This window comes from Papilio polytes, unplaced genomic scaffold (assembly GCF_000836215.1).
Source record: "Papilio polytes unplaced genomic scaffold, Ppol_1.0 DF824169.1, whole genome shotgun sequence".
NCBI lineage: Eukaryota > Metazoa > Arthropoda > Insecta > Lepidoptera > Papilionidae > Papilio > Papilio polytes.
This window is the reverse complement of record NW_013525035.1, coordinates 2687008-2701874: the sequence shown is the minus strand read 5'-3', so window position 1 is coordinate 2701874 and position 14867 is coordinate 2687008. Positions and strand designations below refer to the sequence as shown.

At 33.4% G+C, this 14867-nt stretch overlaps 1 protein-coding gene across 2 annotated transcripts in view; it reads left to right on the top strand.

Moving 5' to 3' along the window:
- Positions 1–441: 441 nt before the first annotated feature.
- Positions 442–14867, top strand: part of LOC106111457 (filamin-A) — a 59144-nt gene continuing 44718 nt past the window's right edge. Inside the window, exon 1 of one of the 2 annotated variants that reach the window (XM_013293572.1) lies at positions 442–625. The gene's annotated coding sequence lies outside the window, so the exon portion shown is untranslated. Of the gene's footprint in view, positions 626–9661; positions 9734–14867 lie in introns of those variants that run through there. The other variant, XM_013293574.1, reaches the window with a different exon arrangement.

Sequence of the window (14867 nt, the reverse complement as noted above, 5' to 3'; positions counted from 1 at the left end):
TGCAGCTATTCGACGCCCACTTCGAGTCCTAAACTAATTTGAGATTCATTGCATATTGTAAAGCAATCGCTAGGATGTGTTCCAAAACATTTGTTACAGATTAACCTAGAAAACGTATGCAAGCATTTAGTTGACTTATTAGAAGCATTTAAAATGACCAATATTATAACGAAGTTTTTCTAAGAATAAAGTAAACAATCTCTTTGATGCTTTCTGTGGTCAAATCTAATCAGCTCTTTGTCGTACTCACAGTTATTAATTATAGGTTAAGTTTGAGATGTATACACCAAGGGATTTCCTTAGTGACCAATTAACTACAGTAGTGAGTCTTAGGTAATGAACGAATGAATGAAAGGAAGTGGTTCGTCATTCATAAGACGAAAATCACTTCTGTTGAAGTATAAATATCAAAACTTCTCGCCAGTATTCAGTAAGCAAGCGACAAAAATTCTCGCAGCTGAGAATTAAATGTATAAATTGCACAAAATTCATATAACACAAGTATTCTGGTATCGCCTGATAGTGAAGACGCTAACACTCTCGCTCGACGCATCTTAGCATTTAGTGCGTTCACGCGGACAGCCGCCATTTTCAATTTTGGCGGGTTTTTCGAGTTTTGACAGAAGTAAGTGTGATTTTAATATAACCAAATCTGGTGTTAATCTGTGTAATGTGAGTGTTTTTATTTAAATTCGACGACGGTGAAGGTAAATTAGAATAATTTAGTTACTGCGTGTTTGAAAATATTGTTAAACCTTTGGTTAACTTCGCTAAAGTTGGATCAATTAATAGAGATTTCTGTAAATCTTTTAAAGACGTGGTGTCAGTTTACACAAATGTTCATATAATCGGTATTATTGTCTTCGGTTTATAGAAAGACCACAATGTGTTACCATCTGTAAATGTGTGTCAGTTAAAATTTTTGTTTTATCATAAACATCGTACAAACGATCATAAACTTTTATTGTGTTACTAATTTCTCGTTTTTCCATTAACATTTTATAGCAGTTGCCTATTCTTTTATAACTAGATGAATTATTGTAATGAGTCTTAGAGGTGTTAAGGTCTTAGATGTTACGTTTTAAGTGTTAAGTTGATTTCCTTCTTTATTCGCGTGATAGATGCAACCCACATGATAGTATGACGTGTGGTAGTCATAAATTAAATTCAGCAAAGAGTAACCGAAAATTTTATTACAATTATTATAAACATTAATGGTATCATAAAAAACAGCACTGTGATATAAACAATGTGTCAGACGAGCTATTTTTAATAGGCTCGGATAATATCTCATGCGATAATTTTTTTCTTCGATGAAATTTTTTAAAGTCCACTCACACCGATTTTGCGATTGATATTTTTAGATCTTGCACGAGACTGTGTGACTAAATTTCAGTTATTTGAGACTTGTACACTTTTAAATATCTTTTTTATTCGTGTATTTGTTAAAGATAAGAAGCAAAATTTATGATAAGATGATAAATATAATAAAACTGGAGTGTCTGTTTGTAATAACAAAAGAAAAATTTCAGATTTCGGGAAGATGATGTATTTGCGTTGCTGATAACGAAAATCGCATTAGAACATTTTTTTTCTGTCTGTCTGTCTGTCTGCAAGTCGCATTTGTTCCGGGTAATCTCCGAAATGGCTGAGCCGATTTCGAAGGGACTATCACTAAAGGTTACCTGACATAGACGGGCATATTATATACTACTCTTTTATCTTAATATTGCGTGGACGAAGTCACAGGTAGTATGTAATAATCGAATGCTACTAAGGTAGAGCAAGACCAAAATATAGAGGTATTCAGATATGACGACTGATAGAGATGTATATAGTACTTGACTATACCAACCAGACTATGACTATGCAAGAGAAAGGGAAGGAAGATTAATCTGTTAGTAATAAATCGATATTACACAGTAATCCTTAAAATCGTATTGTGGTCGTGAGTTTAAGAGTTGTTTATGTTTATTACTGGACAGTATGTTAACTAATTACTCACAGAAAGTGGGACAAGGATGAACGTAATGGCTGCACTCGTCCCCGTCGCGATTTACTGCACAGATCTGAGGAATTCCTGGAAATTCGGATAGAATAATTTACAAATATACAAAACCGATGTGACTTGTGGGCCTTACACGAGTGGCAGTCTTGAAACCGTCGTCTAGATCTTTCGATGAACAAGAGCGGATTTATTTATTAATTTTTAATATGCCAAAGCTCACGTATGATTTGCCAAGTGGAAGTGCAGCTTCGGTACCCTTGTACGCTTGGCCTATTGCGTTTGGCAATGGCTATACTATTGAAAAGTTTAGCTATAGTTTGAAATGATACTTTTTAAAATTTTTAATCGTATACTTGTCGGAAGTCGAGCTTCTCAGATTCTGCCTGCTCTTCGTTATACAACACATTTTTATTCTTGATTAAAACCTATTTTTTTGAAGTCGAATTTAGGTTACCGGAAGTTTTTTAATTGATAGTATAAAGTAGTATTGATAGTAGTAGTAGTTAAGTTTATGTCGTTATCTGACATAATTATCTTTTGTAGTTACAAATTGATCTTTTTGATAATTTAAAAAAAGCTTTCTTACAACCTTTATTTAAAAAAAAAAGTTATTACATTATACCTTTATTTCATGGCGTCAGACAGAGTTATACTCTCTGCTGTATTTCTTTCCAATGTAACTTTTGAACAGTATACAGTTTGTCAGAGGATCCAATTAAAATAACAGAGCCCACGATCTGTCGCAGTTACTTCCTCATGCGATGGTTTGATTTATTATTCTACTATGTTATGCGCCATTAGACCTCGAGAATTAAGAGCAAATGCATGTTCTATTTAAAACTTATGATTTAATTAAGTCATCATCTTTCTTATCCTACTCCTGTAGGGTCAGCGCAACAGGTTTTTGTCCTCCACATAACTCTATTCGTCATCGCAGTCATCACTCCCTTCTTGATTATGTCACCTTTCACGCAATCCATCTATTTCTTTCTATGTCTACCTCTACCGGTGTACCACGCTCATAACTAACGTTCTCCTTGGTACATGCGATTCATCCGACCTATGACGATATACACTCGACACTGGCCCTATCCGCTAAAGGAGTGCGATAGAAAAGTGTAATTCGAGTGTAATTCGATAATCAAAATAAGATGAAATCCCTATCAAAAACAGTAATCGTTGAAACCCTTTCATCTAATTGCAATGGATTATATTTGCAATGGATAATCGATAGTCAGGATTGCCTTTGGTTAATGATTATTAAATCTGATACATTTATTTTGTGTAGAAATTTAGTTTGTCACATATTCGATTACGAAATGCTGAAGTGTAACGAATAGTTCATTAAATCGGACAAATAGGAACGACACGCATTTCCCCGCGGCCCAGTGTCGCCTTACTATTTGTGGGCGGCACAGTCGTGCACTCTACTGGGACGTACTTAGGATAAAATTTACACAAAAAGGTATTATGTAGCAGTCAAGATATCTAAGTAGTTGGAAAATTTATAGCGCTTTATATATTTTAAATTATTTACTTAAGAATATTTGCGTTGGTACCAATTTGCGTCTGAAGGTCGTCAGTCAAAGAGTCGTTTGATGTTTACTAAAGTACTAAAGATAAGCTACTGTACATGTGACAATTAGGCAGAAAATTATGAAATTTCAAATTAGGTACTTAGTCTATCCCTGCTGTTGACTGTCACTCAGGTCTAAGAACACTAACATTTTTTTTAAATATTTCGTTACTTCCTGAAATATTATTGTCTGAATACTGCCCTGTCTAGCTCTCTGGCGATAAAAGCTCGATATAAATACACGCGGCGGCCGCGCATTAATTAAGACGTAGGGAATTCTTAACGGGATCACTGGGATATTTTCGTTGGCTTACATTTTTACATCGAAACTCAAAACCAATTCAAAAATACTCCTAAAGAGAGTTGAAAGAAAGTGCTTGAGGATTGGGTAGAAACTAATAGGAAACATCGTACACAAATTGATAAAACAAAAGTTTGGTTTTTATTAATTGATATTTGATAAAAATCTTTACTAAAATAAACATTTGAATAAATGATTTTTTATTAAATGATTCTGGTCTAGAACTTTCCAATTTGTCATTGATTTATTTACAATTTGCTTTTATAAACAATACTGTTTAAACTACGATTACAAACTTACGAAGTTCCTAATTTGACGGTGACATGAAATGCCAATATCTACCTCATAGATAACGCTACACTAAGCTTGGCACGTGGGTTGGCAAAACGTTTAAAATAAACAACGATCGTATTTTTTTAGTTTATTTATTACTTTAATCACTTTCTCACATACCCACCTGACGGCATTATTTCGCCGGTCACAACTGAATAGCATCCGAAATAGAACAGTTAAAATGCTTCAAATTCAATCGACATAGTTAATATTATGTAATAAATAGCAGTTGCCTGCGAATTCAATTAAGTGAAATAAAAATAGAAAATTTTGTAATGTAAAAAATTCGTTGTAACTAACCAAGAAATCCTTTAACCTCGAGGTTATATTTTTCTCAGCAAAAACTTTAGTTCTACATCTACTAAATATCATCATTATGTCATAAATAGAACTCGAGGTAGACAGTCGAACCTTCAACATACATCTAATGTTTTAACTGTTAGACCTTAATTTATAAAATATATTATTTTATCCACATGTATATAAACGATTAAAAAGATATGAAACACGATCAATTTACAAGCACACGTGTCTTGTAATAACTGATGACGTCAGAGAAGAAAGATTTCGCAACGAAAACACGTGACAAAAACTCGAAAATAGATGAAAAGAAAATTGCCATGCATTGTGACACATCTAGGTAATGACTAATGCTTTTGATGTGACTACATCCAGTGGGTATTGTGTTTTTTATTGGTCTATTACGCGATGACATATTCCCTAGATTTATGGCTCTACATTTCTCGTCTGTGAATGTAGACTAAAAGTATAGACTTGTGTACAATTTTTGCGGATATCTCTTCTCTCTTTTTGTCCTATGTCCCCAAAGTGGGGCAGAGGGCGTCCACAGTACGCCGTCAGCTCGCTCAGTCCTGGGCTCTCCGTTTTGTTTCGGACCATGACAGCCCAATTGCCTTCAAGTCAACCGCCACTAAACGCCGCCAGGTTTGTTTAGGGCGGCCATGCTTTCTTGTTCCTTGTTCTTATGTTCTTGAGCCTCCCTGGGAATGTGACTGGGATCATACACGGACACGTAAATTTGTTAACGTGAATTTGTTGGCCCGATATAATATGAACGCAGCCTTAGTATAGAGGCTCCTAAAATATTAAAACTCTTATACCTACTATGTTATACGTAAATATTAATACAATTTATTCTGTTTAAAATGTTACAACTATTCACGGTACTCGGATATGACGTCATCCAGTTGCCGGCTACGATGGGTAACATATGTCGGTGTTAAAAGTGGCCACCAAAGGATCACACAAAGAGGATGTAGGCAATATCTCTTTATTACGATTGTATTTTAAATCCCGAACCAGACTAACGTATACCATCGAGTTGCATGTTTTTATAGATGAATGAATGTAAAATGTTTTATAAAAAAAAACTGATATATGTGTCAGGATCTGCGACTAATGATGGCCAGTGATCTCTACCTTTGGATTGCGGGCGTAAATTACGTTGACATATTTTAAATCTTATTAATAAAGCTATCGAAAGATCTTCTTCAAACATCTTAATTACGTGTAATTTGTTCTTTTGCCTCTTTTTTAAACAGACATCGAATTACAAGTGCTTTTCCTAATTTATTATATTTAAATGCAATAGTAAAATACGTGAAGTAAACGCTATAAAACCTCTTTGCTAAAACAAATGCAGAGTTAAACTTTTTATATGTTTGGTCAGGTGACGCAAATGTGAACGTTAGAAAAGTGGAAATGACTCCGAAGACTGAAATAGCGGGCTTAAGTCAATCATGAATTTATGTTTTTTCTCTTCAGTATAAATTCACAATAAAAAGTAAAGCTGCGGTTACATTGAAAAAGCGATACGATTGAACTTTATGTATATCATACCTTTTTTTAAACTTTGAATTTTTTAATCATACTAAAATTATAAATGCGAAAGTTCAGATGGATGGATGGATGTTTGTTAGAGTTTGTAGCCTAAATGGATGAGCGGATTTCGATAAAATTTGGTAAAGATGTAAAGGATAGTCCGGAAGAACACATAGGCTACTCACTTTTCTGTTTTTTAATTCCTCGTAGACGGAGTCGCGGGCGAAAGCTAGTATTCCATCTAGTAACGGCAGTTAATTTCTCATGTAACAGACAGGCGCTGGCTAATAATTCAGACAATTCCAGTAAACGGTATAAGACTGGAAGATGTATAACTAACGCCAGTTCTATTCTGTTTCTATGAAAAAATGCATCTCTAAAACATAGTAACAGTACAGATATTTCTACAAAACCAATCATTTACTTTAAATAAAATAAATGTTTTCCAAATTAATTCTTTGAAAGTTACAGTAGACATGTTAATTGTAACTGAAATCGGAAAATTGTTAAAATATATTTTGTTTACAGGTGTATTTTAAACTATAAAAATACTGCGTTCTATACGGGGAAACTTTGGGGCAATATAAATAAGAAATTTACCTGTATTTACATTTTATACTTAATTTCTATTTTTGTAATTCAGAACTTTTATAAATTAATAGCGTTCGCTCGCGACTCCGTCCGAGGAATTAAAAAAAAGTAATTAGCCTATGTATTCTTCTAGACTATCTTCTACATCTGTACCAAATTTCATCGAAATCCGTTCAGCCGTTAGACTACAAACTCTAACAAACATCCATCTAACCTTCGCATTCATAATATTTGTACATACTATATATGAAGTATGATTTTAACCTAAAGGAATTTAAAAATAAATCTTATAATATTGAAATATGTAAACTCAATTTCAACAACTATACACTTATCGAATTAACATTGTTTACACTCAATAACAACCAATTAATCTATCAAATGCAACTATTATATTGTAATAAATGTCAGATTGAGTTGTATTTTATCTCCGTGTACTGCCAAGATAGAGCTAGTCTAGATCCAGACACCTACGTAGATGATTCACATTCTACGGAAGTACAGAATATAGTAAATATAATAAATTGCACTAACTTTGGCTCTAAAAATGTCCTTGTAATATAACACTGGCTTGTAGTTGTCAGCAGTAATAGCTGGCGCGCCTTTGACTAAACTATCGCACAACTGTTGTGCGATTGTCGATTGTTCCGCAGGTAATTCAACTTTTTAGTTGCACAACTAAAAATCGAGTAGCACCTTCATAGCTCATCGGAATCAAAGCGAGACTAAACAGTTGTATAGTTTAGTAAAAGGTGTTCGTGTTCATAGAATTCCCGTCTACATGAATGATTTATCACCAAGTTGCGACTCCTTTTTCTGCTTTTAATAATATTGTTCCATACTCTACCGCCAAGAAGGTATAACTCTATGCCTTTTACGATAACAGGAAGATAAGATTTTTTTAAGGCGGCTTTTTTACCGCCCTCGTTTTTACCGACCTGGGGTGCGTCTGTTCTTTATTTCAAACATTTTACAAGTTTAAACCCAATTAACATCTAATCATTCTTATCCCTAAATTACAGAAACATATCACAATTTTCTAATAGCTAATTTAAAACAGTAAAATTTAAATTTCACTAGAAATTTTTTTACTATAGTACAGTTTAAAATTTAAAAATACTGATGTTAAAATAATATGCATTTGAAGGCCAGATCTGATTCAATGCATACTTTTCCGTTCTCATTAATAAGAACGGTTTCGATTTTCTGCACAGAGTTATCAAAGCATATGTCAGCTGCGCTGGCAGATATTATCCCAGCGATCAAACGATGGATTACAATATTAACATCTCTTAGTTCGCTGTCTTTGATTCAAGGATAACATGAATATTAATATAGGTATAGTACTAATCAAACTTTATGAAAGCTCGGAATTTTGGAACACAACTTAAGGTTATATACATATGTACATATACACAACTAAATCGACGGAGGAGGACACGCACATAAAGAGGATATTTCCCCTTCCGATGCATCTTCTCCACCGTCCAATCCACTTTTCCATCCAATCCTTTCTTTATAAGAAAAGGGTGGACCGAGAAAGGGACTAAAAGTGGGCCTCCGGCACCGCACTCATCAGACGAAACGCGGGATTGCTCCCACTTCAAGCATGTCTTCTGTGTGATCGTGGTATTATACCGGGCGAGCCGACCCATGCGAAGATGTTAAAGCGGGATCTACCACAGTTGTTGTCATATTAAGGCAGCTACCTAATTTTCTCTAAAGATAAATAATTATATGGATCACGAATAACGTATTCTACATTTTAGTTCATAAAGTAGTTTTGAGGTTTGCTTTGAGATCATGATCAAAGGCATACATAAAACTATTTATATTTAGTTAATGTAATAACCCATTACATAAATGTTCTAAATAATAACAAATTATATTAAAAGTGTTTACATTTTACGTTTAAAATGTTTACAAAATTTATTTTTTTATGTAAACATAGAATGGGATGTCTTGTTTCTAAGAGGCCATTGTTTACATTTCAATTGAGTTTTCTTTTCAACATTATTCAAGAAGAATTTAATGTGTCTATTTTAAAACAGGACTCAAACTAAATATTGTTTAAAGCTAGGAATAGACGTGGAATACAGCCTATGCTTATTAACTTGCCTACCTCTTAATGTGATGAAGGGTTCAAAGAAGGTGTCAATTACGTATGTTTTTGAAAACTATAGAACCTGTGATATTTACGAGTATAACCATATCTTAGAATCACGTCATATCCCTCAAATTAAATAAATAAGGTGCACAATTTCATTTTCAAAATTACGTAAACAATTTAATTAAAATGGATTTTGTACTTTCGAAGTTATTTTAGTTGTTATAACTAGTTTTTACCCGCAACTCTGTCGATGTGGAGTAAAAAAGATCATGTTCTACATCTATGCCAAATTTCATCTAGATACATTCAGCCGGTTAGCCTACAAACTCTAACAAACATCGATCTAAACTTGCTCATTTATATACGATACTTGCGACTCCGCCCGCGTGAAATTTAAAAATCTAGACTACATTACTCACTGATTTTGTAGCTTTTTAATGGTGAATGAATTTTTGAAATCAACTCAGTAGTTTTAGAGTTATTTCAATACTTACAATAAAATACAAATCTATCCTCTTTGTAATATTAGTATAAATTAATTTATTATTTATAATATTTAGGACCTGTCCCACCAAATTATAAATTGTCTGATAACAATCTAACGTGTAAAATCTGTCATAGAAATATCGGATTTTGATACCTTATCTGACTATGACGTCATTTTTAAGCTATCTCAATAAGCCAGTGGTGGGACAGGCCCTTAGTATGATTGTTTAACATGAGTTTATGAAATTACTAAATATTTGTCAATGAAAGCTCTCATTTTCCCTACATCGAGTAAACTTTGGATAATCGTATAAGCTTGGTTGTATTTATAGCCGGGCACGATCAGCTATGGCGGTGCGTCGCTGATATTATGATATTTAAAACTATACTACAACTAGGAACGTGTAGACGTTTAGTTTAGTCACTTAGCTATAGTTTAGTTTAGTGACATATCCAGTGTTTAAAGTGCTGTGCTTTTATTAGACGGTGAGTTCATTTTTTAACAATTCCACGCAATCGTCAATTTTTTTTTAAAATAATTAGTAAATGGTTAATTAAAATCATTTACAATTAAAAGAATATAAAGTATTTACGCAATTTTTTTTATTTTGTTTTTAAATTCTGTAGTAATGAGACATGTGAATGTGACATAAGAGTTTCTTTCCCGGATATGAAATGCCTAGAAATATATTAAAATAACATCTAATAACGATTTTATAATAACGTTTGAAGGATATAAATACACTTTCACAATTTGCTATCAATTACTTACAAATTACTAAATTACTAAACTATAGTAGGACACGTTCGATATAAGCTATCATTTTCCGCCCATGATTTTTGTGCTGTTATGTCTACAATATATTGTACAATTATTATTGAAGTCGGTCTCAGTCAATGTAGATTCATTGCTTAAATGTTATCTACAATAAAGTCTGAATAAATCTGGGTTGGAATCCGAAGTTACTTAAATTTGTTGCGTCAAACACTAAACTAAATATTAAAAATTTAAATAATTGTCTATGACAGTTAATTGGACAGCGATGCGAATGGTGATGATAGGACTCCGCAGTTTTACGGCAAACCCAAAATTATACAATCTACGCCTCCAACAAAAATGCATTAAAATTTACAAACAATTGTTAATAGAAATCAAGAAGTTTAGTAAAAAAAAATCTTACATTTAAAAGTTTAACTATTGCAAATATAAAACTTTCTTTGTTAGTTTGATATATTTGTTCGCGTGTTAATTTCGCATTTAGAGTAATGTTGGCAATATTAGCTAATGAATGTGGAGGGGTACACCGGTAGAGATAGACCTAGAAAGAGATGGATGGTTTGCGTGAAAGGTGATCAAGAAGGAAGTGATGACTGAGATGACGGATGATAGAGTGCTTTGGAGGACGAAAACCCGGTGCGCCGACCCTACGGGAGTAGGATAAGGCAGGGGAGATGATGATGAATAAACAATCATCTCAATCGATTGTCGCGTACTGAGATTGGTATTTTCCCAATGATAAAAAGCTCAAAAGTTAAAAAAAAACATTTAAAACCATTAACATCGATTTAAAAGAAAGTTTCCACTTCAATGTTTTTAAGATACTCCTTAGATCCACATTTAAAACAAATATTTTTGCTCAATGCATAAACATTTTCATATATCCAAAAACAAATAAGGCACACGTCGTTAAATTAACACCAACGGAGCTGTCAAACTGTCATTACGCCATGAAATTAAAAATTAACGTGATGACATATTGTTTTCGTTACTCGGCTGAAAAATGTTTTCCTTTTAAATTAAATGTATGAACTTAAATAAAAATATCATACTTACAACTTTTATGTTATTACAGAATAACAGGGCTTTAATTTTTTCGCGTAGTTTCAATTATAATCTGAGATAAACGAAATGAAATAGTTCATTAATCGAGAAGGCGATGAGGGATGGTTATATGGAAGTCAAAAACCAGTTGCTCCGACTCTACGAGAGTTGGATAACTGGGGGGGGGGGAGAAGAAGAGTTTATTAACTCAAAGTCATCATCATCAATCCCTTGTCACTCCAGAGGGTCAGCACAGTATGTGCTGATCGATACATCTCTATCAGCTGTCATATCTGAATACACTCCCTTAAGCATATCCTCATTTACACAATTCATACTTTCTTCGTTCTTCCTCTACCTTTGTAACTATCCATATTCAATTAACACTTTGTTTATGTCCATTAAAGTCACTGTCTAAATGTATTTATTTTTGCAAGCCATACAAAGAATAGTTGAAAGAATCAATTGCTCTACAATACCTGAGTTTACGGGATGCAAAATTTACGGGAAACAGATTTCGAGGTTAGTCATTAGGTACGGTGACCGCCAAGTCACGTCGCGGTTTCTCAACAACAATAAACCTTCTAGTATTTGTAATTGTATTTGCCCATAGTTTCGGTTAAACACGTTAAGAATCTGACCGATTAACTTTGCTTTAACTGATTTTGTACATCTTGTATACTAAATATTTGCAACTATTTGCAGTTGTCTATGGCCTGCGGTCATTTCGCTATTTTAAGAATTCAGGCTACTTGTTTATTTGTTACCTTCTACTATAAAAAAGATAATAAACAAGTAAAAAAAAAACAAATAATAGCGAGTGACAACTAAAGTTTAGAAATTTTTATTTGCTCCTAATTATGTACCATTAAAAACAGAATAAAAAAAAATATAACGTTTAAGTAATTACAGATAAAAAAGTCTTCATACTAACTAAAAAAATATACATTTGCTTGTTTCTTCCCGAGCATCTGGCGTGTAAATATCGTCACCGACACTTCGACAGACTACATGTTCATGTCTTTTTTTATATTTTTATATCAATACATTAATTATACGCAAGTTTCATGAAACTGAACAGCTGTAATCACATTCTTACTAATATAAATGTGAAAGTTTGGATGGATGGATGTTTGTTGGAGTTTAAACCATAAACTACTGAACGGATCTCAATGACATGTGACATAGAGAACATATACTAGAAGAACACATAGGTATACTTACTTATGTTTTTTTTATAAATTTCACGCGGACGGAGTCGCAGACGAAAGCTAGTATCGCAATATAAACAAGAGATACTAATAACTAATATTGAATTACTCGTACAAATCTATCGAAAGTAATAAATATTGAATGTAAACCAGATTTCCTAAAACAAAGTTGACCTGCGTCATATCGATTCTAACAACCGTGACCTGTAACGTCCTTGTACGAAGGCTGACCCACTGTGACGAGGACGTTCCCTCGCTCCGAGGCCGGAGGTTCCCTCATAGAAGGTCAGAGGGAACTAGAACTGGGGCACGGAATCGGTTCTCAGGGACTTTGGCGGAACTGAAGGCCGTTATCGCAGGTCACCGGGACGCGCGAGTGCCGCGGAGGTCGAAAGGTCACACGTGCGACCTTGAACTTTTCACCTCTGTTCAATGTTAAACTGAACTTTTGAATATTGAAGCCTGAAGGGTATTTTTATGATAGAATTGTGAATTAACTTTGGACTTACATATTATTGGACATTATAAATTCGGACTGTCCTTATGCAAGTTTTGTCGCTTTTTCCTAAAGTGTGACTATTTATCTCTGAAAACCAAATGTTATTACATCACTTAAGCGTAGAGGTGGACATTTTTTTTATTATTACATTAGTTTTAGTTTGAACTAAGTTTCAACGGAATAAAATTCAAGTCACGTAGTTCGGAAACGCATTTGATGAAATTATCGAGTTAAAACACTAACGTATGGTTAAATGTAGTTAGGAAACCGACCGTTAGATGTTTAATTAAGTAATTAAATATTAAGTTGTTGTATTAAATACGTAATGATCGAACATATTCTAGCCAAAGACAATAGATCACGCAGTCGAAGTCGGGCGGGTTGCCAGATCGCACCTGTCCGTCTGTTTCATGTTGACAGCCGCTTTTGTAAGCTCTCGTACAGACATGCACACAAGTGATTGATTACGTTTTTACCCGTTACTTTCTTCAATCGGTATGTACAGTCGAAAACAAAACATTTACGAGATGGAAATTGTACCAGTCTTTACAAAAGAAAGGATCTCTTATTTCTTTTACTAAGGTAATAAGTGCGAATTTTGGATATTATAATGTATCTCCAAAACAGCTTAACAGATTTCGATGCAAGGCACCGATATAAAACATAGTCTGGAAGAACACACAAGTTACTTTTTTTATTACGCGTAGGCGAAGTCGCGGGCAAAAGCTAGTGTTATACAAAACTTTTGCATAAATTACACTGATTTCACTCTTTTTTATGGCTAGGTACTTTCTTAAAATTATATTTTTAAATAAATAATTTGAAATGTAGAAGTAATTTGAATTAAAACCAAATCATATCACATCTTATAATTACGTAATCTAACATTTATATGATGCACTTTAGTAATAAATCCTCAATGAAATTTCCCAACAGACAGACCGATATTACCACGCTTGCCAATGTATACAAAGTCCCTGATCGCTGACAAATAGATCACATGTTCTCCCTGTCTTGTCACATTATTTGTAACACAACGTTACAAATGGGAGAATGTTTGTCTACTCCTTCATTTGTTACATATTACAAAAACTATGTACTTGTCGCTTTAGAGAATATTTTGTACAATAGATTATTTCTGAGTATTTGAATTACTTAAGAGTGTGCACCTTTCACTAGTAGTAGTTTCGGTAGTAGTGGGCACCTCCATATAAGCTCATAGTAATCAAAGCGCAACTAAACAGTTGTGCGATTGTTTGGTCTAAGGTGTGCGCCCGCTCTTGGGAATTTTTCAATAACAACTTACTAAATTTCAATAATTTGCATTGCTATAAAATTATGAGAAAAACATTTAACCATCATTGATTTTGAAGGAAGGTAGAATAGCGAAATATGTTCGCATCAAAAGAATATTTTACGATTCAAACGTGATTTTTAAGAAACTATAAACGTTTCTCCCGCACGCATAAATTGTTCTTTGTATAAACAGTAAGAACTATCAATAATACTAATATTTATTGAGCTTTAAATCTGTTAACGTCAAGGGCGGATCCAGCTTTGACACCAGGGAGGGTCACATAGCCGAGGACAAGTCAAGACCTTGACAAAATATGTAAATATATTTTGTCAAGCTTTTGACCAACCAGCTATTGGGGGTCATGACCCCCAATACCCCCCTGGATACGCCGTTGGTTAACGTATTTATAGATATGTTGAATATGGACAAAAATATCCTTTTAAAATTTAGTCAATTTATACGCGAAGGACATTTTTTAAGCAAATTACGAGAACAGAGAAAGTGAAAGATAATATAAAATAAAGAAATACAAAAATGAAGATAAAGAATATAAGTATTTTTAATTAAAAGTAAAATATCTTTGCTTATGAATGGATAATATGGTCGTCAATTTATATAAAAACCTAAACCATAGACATTCAACTTGAACGTTCATAGAGGGGACAGACAAGTAAAATAAAATCCACGAGTTTAGTTAGTCAAGCTTCGAGAAAATGTCTTGGTGAATATATATATTATAAGTATATATATAATATATATATATATATTATAGAATAATATATATATATATA